We start from the raw sequence: 9683 nt of genomic DNA, 5'->3' as shown, positions 1-9683 counted from the left end.
GCTAATTCTTTTACGACTAACTTCGTCAAAAAAAAAAAAGCAACATTGTCTATTAATACTGCCATATTTGGTGGCAAAATAATTTGGTCCGATGTGTTTTGCAATTGTGTTTAACTTGTACATGTATAGTTTTGTTGTGGAAGTAGTAAAAGAATATATTATACTTTCATGTAAATTGGTTGAATCTGATTTGTGGAGGAAACATTTAAAAAACACTATCACATGCGGAATAATGAAGCCACGCCCTCCAGCGTTGCAGCTGCCAACATTGCTTGTAGATGGGTGATATTAAAAAAGATGTTGACTGCGCAGAATTTATGCATGCAAGGTTCACTGTAATATGTATTTGTATAAAACATTCAGTATAATATTGGCTGCACCTCTGTTGACAATGTTTTTTTTTTTGGGGGGGGGTGAAAATTTTCAACGTGTGACACTCAACCACATGCAATATCTATATAATGTTAGAAACCCACGGTTAGGCCATAATAAAAATATTCCTAGATTCTCATCCCCGCCCGCCCCGATTTTATACCACCGCCTCAATTTTTTTTATTTCTGTTTTTCTTCGTCTTGGGATCGGTATTCATCTACCCATTCTACTTTCGTTTTAAATCCCGCGAAAGTCGACATGATTTTGACAGCTGAAAAGATGGTAATTGCTGTAATACATGTACATGCGTATATATTTTAAACAAGGTTCATTGGTTGAAAAAGATATATTACGAAAAATAATCAAGAATCAGCGCACTTTCTGTGCACAATAAATATACACTTTTTTCAATGGGTCGCACTGTAGATCTCTGTTCATCCACTCCATTTTTTGTCATACCAGCGAGCTACGGATCTGCAGCTAGGTTAATCTTAAACGTGTTTGAGGGAGTACACCCATGGGTACTGGAAGTTGATCTAAATACTGTGTATGTGCCTGTCCTTTTCTTTTGTTTAAATATGAAACTTCCAGTGCGCAAGTCACCATGGGTAAAGAAATTGTTTATCAAAATAAAATAAAGCAACATAACATTTTACTTACTTTTTAATCCTTTGCAAAATGATAATGAAAATGAGCAAAAAATTGCGTGGAGTCAACAACGGAAACATGTGCACGTACATAATATCCAAAATCTGTATTCATCGACAAAAATTGAATAATTCCGGATTTACTTATTGGTGGACACTAAAAGTAAAAATAAGCATCTTACCTTTGTTTACATAGATTCTAACTCTTAACGTTTAATTTTATGTTGTGATAATAGATTATTGCTCTTGTGGTTCCACTGTAACAAATCACAGGCACCTGAAAATGGATGGTGTATACCCCCTCCCCCTCCTTCCCCTAGCTTCTGAGGAAAAAAAAATGATTTCCTAGTATATCATTCTTATATTTCGATATCTGATATCATTTTCCGCTTTTGTTAAGATTTAGAGATTGGCCTACACGGTATATAAAAGTATTTTTACACCATCCATTCTTCAGGTGCCTGTGGTCAAATTTTCCTAATATCATGATATTCAGGCGCGGATCCAGGAATTAAAGTTAGAGGGGGCGCCAAAAGTAGGCAAGGGGTCTGGGGGCCGCCTTGAGGCCCCCAGTGAGTCCAGGGCAGAGCTCTGGTGGGGGTCCAGGGGGCGAAGCCCCGGAAGCTCCTGGATTCTAGAGATTTTGTAGGGTAAAAATGAGGTCTGCCAAGTATACATATTTACATTTTCCAGACGAAAGTGTGATTTACGTAAATTTTGACAATTTTAGGGGGTGGCGCGCGCCGGGTGCGCCCCCCCCCCTTAAATCCGCCACTGATATTACATAATTATATGTATTTCTGAAAAATTAAGCAACGCTTCATGCTTCAAATTATTTTCCACCTGAATGTAATATATATGGATGTAACCAGGGTATGTATATAGGTCCCTGATGTAACGTGCAGTATTACAATTTAATACAAATCAGGAGCAGAGAAAACACGGACCTCTTAAACATCAGAGCTGGGATGAGTTGCCTCGGAGGAGTGAACATCCCCTGCCCGGTCACACCCGCCGCGTGCTCTGTTGCAACCACTATTGAAATAACGACCACTATTGAAATAATTATATCAATAGTGGTTGAGAGTGCATTTCAATAACAAACATAGTTAGTAACCGCTATTGAAATACGACCACTATTGAAATAATTATATCAATAGTGGTTGAGAGTGTATTTCAATAGCAAGCATAGTTAGTAACCACTATTGAAATACAACCACTATTGAAATAATTATATCAATAGTGGTTGAAAGTGCATTTTTTTTGCAAACATAATTAGTAACCACTATTGAAATACAACCACTATTGAAATAATTATATCAATAGTGGTTGAGAGTGCATTTCAATAGCATACATAGTTAGTAACCACTATTGAAATACAACTACTATTGAAATAATTATATCAATAGTAGTTAAGAGTGTATTTCAATAACAAACATAGGTAATAACCACTATTGAAATACGTCCACTATTGAAATAATTATTTCAATAGTGGGTGAGATTCATTTCAATAACAAACATAGGTTGCAACCACCATTGAAATAATGTTCACTTTTGAAATAAAGATTTTAATATGGATTAAATTATGGTTTTAGTTTTGAAATATTATCAGCAACTATCAAAATAGTTATTTAAATCACTTTTGAAATTATTATTCCATTAACTATCTAAATCTTCATTTAAGGACAGATGATACAAACAAAATATTGATGCCTGGATTGGTATGTATTTTTTGGTCTGATTTCATTGAAAATGATACAAATAATAAATTTCTAGAATATAAAGAAATTGTGAACCTTCTTTGATGTTCAAAATTCTGCCTCACTAAAACCATCTTTATTAATTTATACACTTTAATTATTAATCTATATATTTTTCACCCCAAATCCAATTTTTGTGAAAGTTTGGATAAAAAATTAAAAAAATGGCGGTGAAACTTTTCTTTCAATACTGGTCGTATTTCAATAGTGGTTAAAACCTATGGTTATCATATTGAAATGCACTCTTTCCACTATCAAATAATTATTTCAATAGTGCTCGTAGTTCAATAGTGGTTGAAACCTGTGGTTATTATAGTGAAATGCATTCTCACCCACCATTGAAATAATTATTTCAATAGTGGTCGTATTTCAATAGTGGTTACTAATCTCTGTTATTGAAATGCACTCTCAACCACTATTGATATAATTATTTCAATAGCGGTCGTATTTCAATAGTGATAATTAACTATGTTTGTTATTGAAATGCACTCTATTCCACCATTGAAATAATTATTTCAATAGTGGTCGTATTTCAATAGTGGTTACTAACTATGTTTGCTATTGAAATGCACTCTCAACCACTACTGATATAATTATTTCAATAGTGGTCGTATTTCAATAGTGGTTACTAACTATGTTTGCTATTGAAATTCAGTCTCAACCACTATTGATATAATTATTTCAATAGTGGTTACTAACTATGTTTTCTATTGAAATGCACTCTTAACCACTATTGATATAATTATTTCAATAGTGGTTGCAACAGTGCTCCTTGTCATGATCGGGAAATAAATGAAAAATCCATCGTCAATTCAGTGTATTAATAATGGACTAACAATTCCTATGAATAACGTCAGTCAGCATTTGACTCAATGATAAATTGTATTTCTGACAAGGTCATTGTATCGACCATAGAACTTACGAAATGATGACTTTATATGAGATAACTGATATTCTTGTTTCATCAACTTGCTTGATAATAACTTACCTCGTTTTAGAAATTGTTCATACATAAGGCATACAGCATGCATGCTCTTGCGTATCGAATCAAGTGAGAGATGTAAACCTAGTATGCAGGTGAAATAGATATATTGCTGCATAAGTAAGGGAAGTTGTTGATTGAAAACTTAAAGTCATTACGTTTATCATAAAGCTTTGCTGTTCGATTCCCATTAACTTCGTTTTCTAGCAAAATATCCTAATACATGTGTGAAACAGATGTGTCAGACTCTGGGGTACTTGTATCTTTTATTTCAAGCTCACCGGGGCATATCGTATAGACATAAAAGGAAAGGAAATAACCAATGTTAATTGACAATACTGTACGTCGTCGATATATCTAATTGTCGAATTGAAGGCAATGTTCAGCAAGTGTTTTCTTAATTCTTTTCACGTATAACCTTTTGAACAAATTTTGCTCATATGAATGCAAAAATAGGTTGCTAATTACGGGGGGCAATTTTTACCCATGGGGATTCCAATGAGTTGGAAGACCTGGTCTCCAAAAACCACATAGATAAATTGTCAATCAGAGACCCATGGCAAGCATCTTTTTAATTTCAACTTCACAGTACTTGTGTGCATAATCAGAATGTTTTTAACAAAATAATTTTGCAAATGAACTACGACAAGGTTAGTTAATTTAAGAATTCCATTGAAAAAGCAGCTGTCAATGATGTCAAAAAGCCAGGAATTTAATTTATTGTGGTGAATGGTTGTATATATTAACAAGAAAAGAAAGTTTTTATCTTGTTGATATTGTTAAAATTTCGTGCCACTAAATACAGGAGAAAACGTCACATCTTTTAATAAATCAAAATTGGGCAGATACATGTATTTCACTTTGTGTGAATCGCAATGGAAATCATTTGTTTAGTTACCTTTTATCAGTACTAAAAGTACAAAACTACAATGGTTACAATATAGGATTAACCATCATACATCAACTACTGTTCCTGTTTAAATTGGGGATGAAAGTCAGTAAAATGTGCAGTTTCTGTAATTCAGCTGAAGAGACAATTTGTCATAAACTGTGGAAATGTCCCATTGTTCATGATCTCATCAATTTATTTTTTGAATTTTGTCAGACATGGGAAAGTGTTATTTCTATAAAAAGAAATCAGTGTTCTTTTATTTTGGGATTAGATCTTGATTCAAGCTGTAAGAATTTGTACAATAAATACCTGATTCTTAAATCCGACATATACAAATTGAAAAAGCGGCGTCTTAATGAAAAATTATCAATCCATGAACTACGTATATAGATATCAAAACTCAACTCTAAACTTTGAAATATTAAGCTAACAAAACTGTAAACTTGAAGATTTTTATATAAAGATTGGGAAATTTGGTATTTGCATGATTTAGAACCGCCAACTGTGATCAAATAAAGGCGTGTAAAGACAAGGTAGTTTCCTCATTTGTTAATAAGCAGCATCTTTCCCCCTTCCTCGCTCTTTTCACCTCTCAATCAGCAATCAGATTTTTGTATACTAGTATTTACATTGTATGTTTTATGTAGCAACTGCTGATTTTTTGCTCTTTATTGTACATGCATATGTGAAATTTAACAGAAAAAAATTATGTTGTTGATATGTAGTAAAATTTTGTGATTTCAAAATTTCCAAAAGTTCATTGGCATTGAAATATCCACATCTGATTAAACAACTTCTTGAATATATTGTTGCACAGTTTTCTTGGCGTTTTTCATTCACTACTGTTAATATTTTATTGAGGAGTAAAGAAAGAGGCTTGGTAAAACATTTACTGGAAACTATGTATCTTTGTTTGTAAGAATTTTAAAAAAAGTTTCGGAATCCAATATAGATATAGTAATTCAAATTTTATTTTGGTTGTTGGGAATGTTTATATTATTCAAAACTGACCTATGGTTTTGAAGAATTTCCTTCTTAGAAAAGGAGCTATGGGTATAAGTTAGATTACCACTTGTAGAATTAAATCACAATTCCTCTAAATTACACTTTAAATAATGAGCCTTATTCAAATGAAGACAATGTTAATGTTGTTACCTGCTTTGTCAGAAGGGACTAATACATATTAATCGTGTAAACTACCTCAATAATCTTTTTTCACTCCTGAATTATTGAATAATTGCAGTAGGATATCTGGTATTTATTTTGCCCCCCCCCCTCCTCCAATCGCTTAAAGCGAGATTATAACACACGTCTGATGCATTTAATCCTTTCTAACAAAGTGTCAAGGTCTTGTTTTTCATGTCTTGTCCATTGCCTTGTGTAATCTTTCACAGAATCGAATTCAATAATATAAACTTTTATCGAATCAATATATAAATTAAAAAAATGTTTACAGATATATATGGCACGCCAAATTCACAAAAACGATCTAAACATAGTTTCACAGTCGATAAACTAGGTTTATCGGTTGTAAACTAGAGTTTACGGTCTGTAAACTATAGTTAACAACGTTAATCTATACTTAACATCTGTAAACCATAGTTAACATGATAATCTATGTTTCAGAACCGTAAACTATACTTAACACTGAAAACAATCATTTGCAATTGCGAAACATAGATTATCTGATAAATACAGTTTCACGATTTGTAAACTATGGTTTACAACTCTAAACTATAGTTAACGATCTGATAAATATAGTTTCACGATTTGTGAAACTATGATTAACAATTCGTAACTATAGTTCACGATTGTAAATTATAGTTTACAGACGAGAATCTATGTTTATCAACAAAATCTATTGTTAACGTTTTATTACGGACAGATATGGCAAGCCAAATTCACAAAAATGAGATAAACCTAGTTTCACATTTGATAAACTAGGTTTATCAACTGTAAACTATAGTTTACAAACCGTAAACTATAGTTAACGATTCGTTAAGTATAGTTTTCATCTGTAAAACTATATTTAACGGTTGTTAACTATAGTTTACGAATGATAATCTAAGTTTATCTGTCTGTAATAAGCGTTAACAATAGATTTTGTTGATAAACATAGATTCACATTTGTAAACTATAGTTTACAATCGTAAACTATAGTTAAGAGTTGTTAATCATAGTTTCACAAATCGTGAAACTATATTTATCAGATCGTTAACTATAGTTAACGGTTTGTAAACTATAGTTTACAAATCGTGAAACTGTATTTATCAGATAATCTCTGTTTTGCAATCGCAAATGATAGTTTTCGGTGTTAAGTATAGTTTACGGTTGTGAAACATAGATTATTGCGTTAACTATAGTTTACAGATGTAAAATATAGATTAACGTTGTTAACTATAGTTTACAGTCCTTAAACTATAGTTTACAACCGATAAACCTAGTTTATCGATTGTGAAACTATGATTTGTTCATTTTTGTGAATTTGGCGTGCCATAGACAGATAAACTTAGATTAGCATTCGTAAACTATGATTAACAACCGTTAAATATAGTTTTACAGATGAAAACTGTAGTTTTACAGATGAAAACTATAGTTAACGAATTGTTAACTATAGTTCACGGTTTGTAAACTATAGTTTATAGTCGATAAACCTAGTTTATTAACTGTGAAACTATGATTAGCTCATTTTTGTGAATTTGGCTTGCCATAGATATATATTTAAATGTTGAATTGAAGGCCATGACAATACAATTCTTCTTTTCATGTAGAAGCTTCTGAATGCATTCGGCTGCATATGAATACAAAAGTAGGTTTTCCTATAACGAATTACAATTGGTATCCATCAGAATTTCGGCAGCTTGTTGGAATACGATCTCGGATAAAAAGAAGATATTTTGCATCAAAAACTCAAGCATCATTTTACTACCAAATTCGTGGGACTTGGGTTTAAATTAAAATGCTTTTAACAAAATAATTTTTCAAATGATCAATGACAAAGTAAATTTACGAGATTCATTTTCTCTGATTTAAAAATTTCTGAACTTCAATAAAGGTGAAATGGTGTCAATTGTCTCCGTTAAAGTCATTATTTTGTAAGTTCTATGGTAGAGACAATGACCTTGTAAGCAAATATACTCTATCAATAAGTCTAAGGCGAATGGTCGTTTGTCATATTACTAGTTATTTAAACATTAAATTGTCTACGGTTTTTTTTGTTATTTCCTAATCATAGCAAGAAGTACACGACGGGTGTTGATAGGTCGACAGGGGATATCCACTCCTCCATGACACCTGATCCCATCTCTGATGTTTTAGAGGTACGAGTTTGCTGTTTGCTCTGCTTCTAATTTGTATTGCTTTGGCGAACTTTTAAGCTTGTGTTGCATACTTTTCGTTATCTCCATATTTAATTGCATAAAGTGTTGAAATTCGTATGGATTCATGTCATTGATTTTGGCACTAAATTTCATGATTTCAAATATTTTCCTTGGTTCCTCTGAATTTTAAGTATCAACATCTTTTTTTCATCACTTTTCATCACTTTAAAGCACTCCTAAATTTGTCTTTCCGTTGTGACAGTTCTAGTGCAGAGCAAAGAAAGAGGCTTGGTAGATAATGTATAGAAATCAACTATGTATTTATAAAGATTAGGAATCCAGTATAGGTATGGTAATAGAAATTCATTCTGATTGTTGGAGATATTTAAAATATGTAAAACTAACAAAACTAACATAATTATGATTTTTTATGAAACAATCCCCCCTTCCAATTAAACAATGGAAGCACGCGACTCTGGTGGAAAAGCAGTGAATACAGAATTTTAATTAACATAATGCCTGGTAAAATCCATTTTGATGTTACCAGACGGTTAAGTTAAACATTTTTTTTTGGTAATTTAAAATTTAAGGAACAAACGCGGCCTTCAACTCGACATTTATAGATATATCGACGACATACTGTCAATTGTTATTTCAATTTGTACGATACGATATATCCTGGCGAGCTTGACATAAGAGACTGACACAACTGTTTCATATTTAGATATCTTACTTGAAAAAGACGTTAATGGTTATTTAACAACCAATTTCTATAACAGATGTGATGACTTTAACTTTTCAATCGTCAACTTCCCTTACTAATTCAGGAATATACCTTCCTCACCCGCATAAAGTATTTATATATCTCAGATGATTCGACACGCAAGAGCATACTCTACGTATGTACAATTTCTAAAACGAGGTAAATTATTAACTAACAAGTTGATGAAACAAGAATATCAGCAGTATCATTTAAAGTCATTTCGTAAGTTCTATGGTCGATACAATGATTTGTCAGCAAATACAATTTATCATTGTGTCATATGCTGACTGACGTTTTTCATACTAGTTGTTAGTCCATTAATTATACACTGAATTGTCGATGGATTTTTATTTCCCGATCATGACAAGGAGCACACGGCGGGTGTGACTGGTCGGCAGGGGATGCTCACTTCTCCATGGCGACTGATGCTTTTTGATGTCCATGTTTTTGCTCTGCTCCTATTTTGTTTTGTTTAATAGACCTTTGAGTTTGAATAAGGTTCGTTATCTCCATATATTTCACGATTCTGTTTTGTAATAATTATAATCAGAGTCCCTAGTCTTTATTCTGGTGTCAGTGTCAAAGAATACATCTATTAACTTTTCGTTACCTTTTCAGTAGACCATTTTAAACTTTCAAAGGGAAAGAGTAAGTTTGGGGCAAATAAGATGAAGACCTTACTGTTTCTATTCCTAAGTTGTAACGAATCAAAAGAGACATCGTGTATAATACTTTTATTTGTAAGACGATGTCCCTGGCTTTGTCTACGTCTCTGTGCTTCGTTTAAGAGTTCCATTACATTCACATTGCTCATTACGATAATGTGGACTTGAAAAAGTTTCACAACTCTATCGAAATTATTATTTCTACCATATAGAAGTGTCATGCATAGACTATAGGCACATTGAAGAAGAATGTTCAAAGATGTCTGGAGATATTCCCGGCG

This window comes from Saccostrea cucullata, unplaced genomic scaffold (genome assembly GCF_032062105.1).
Source record: "Saccostrea cucullata isolate Sc308-1 unplaced genomic scaffold, CSIRO_AGI_Scuc_v1 ctg383, whole genome shotgun sequence".
Classification (NCBI taxonomy): domain Eukaryota; kingdom Metazoa; phylum Mollusca; class Bivalvia; order Ostreida; family Ostreidae; genus Saccostrea; species Saccostrea cuccullata.
The sequence above is the reverse complement of the archived record's forward strand: the minus strand, read 5'-3'. Positions refer to the sequence as shown.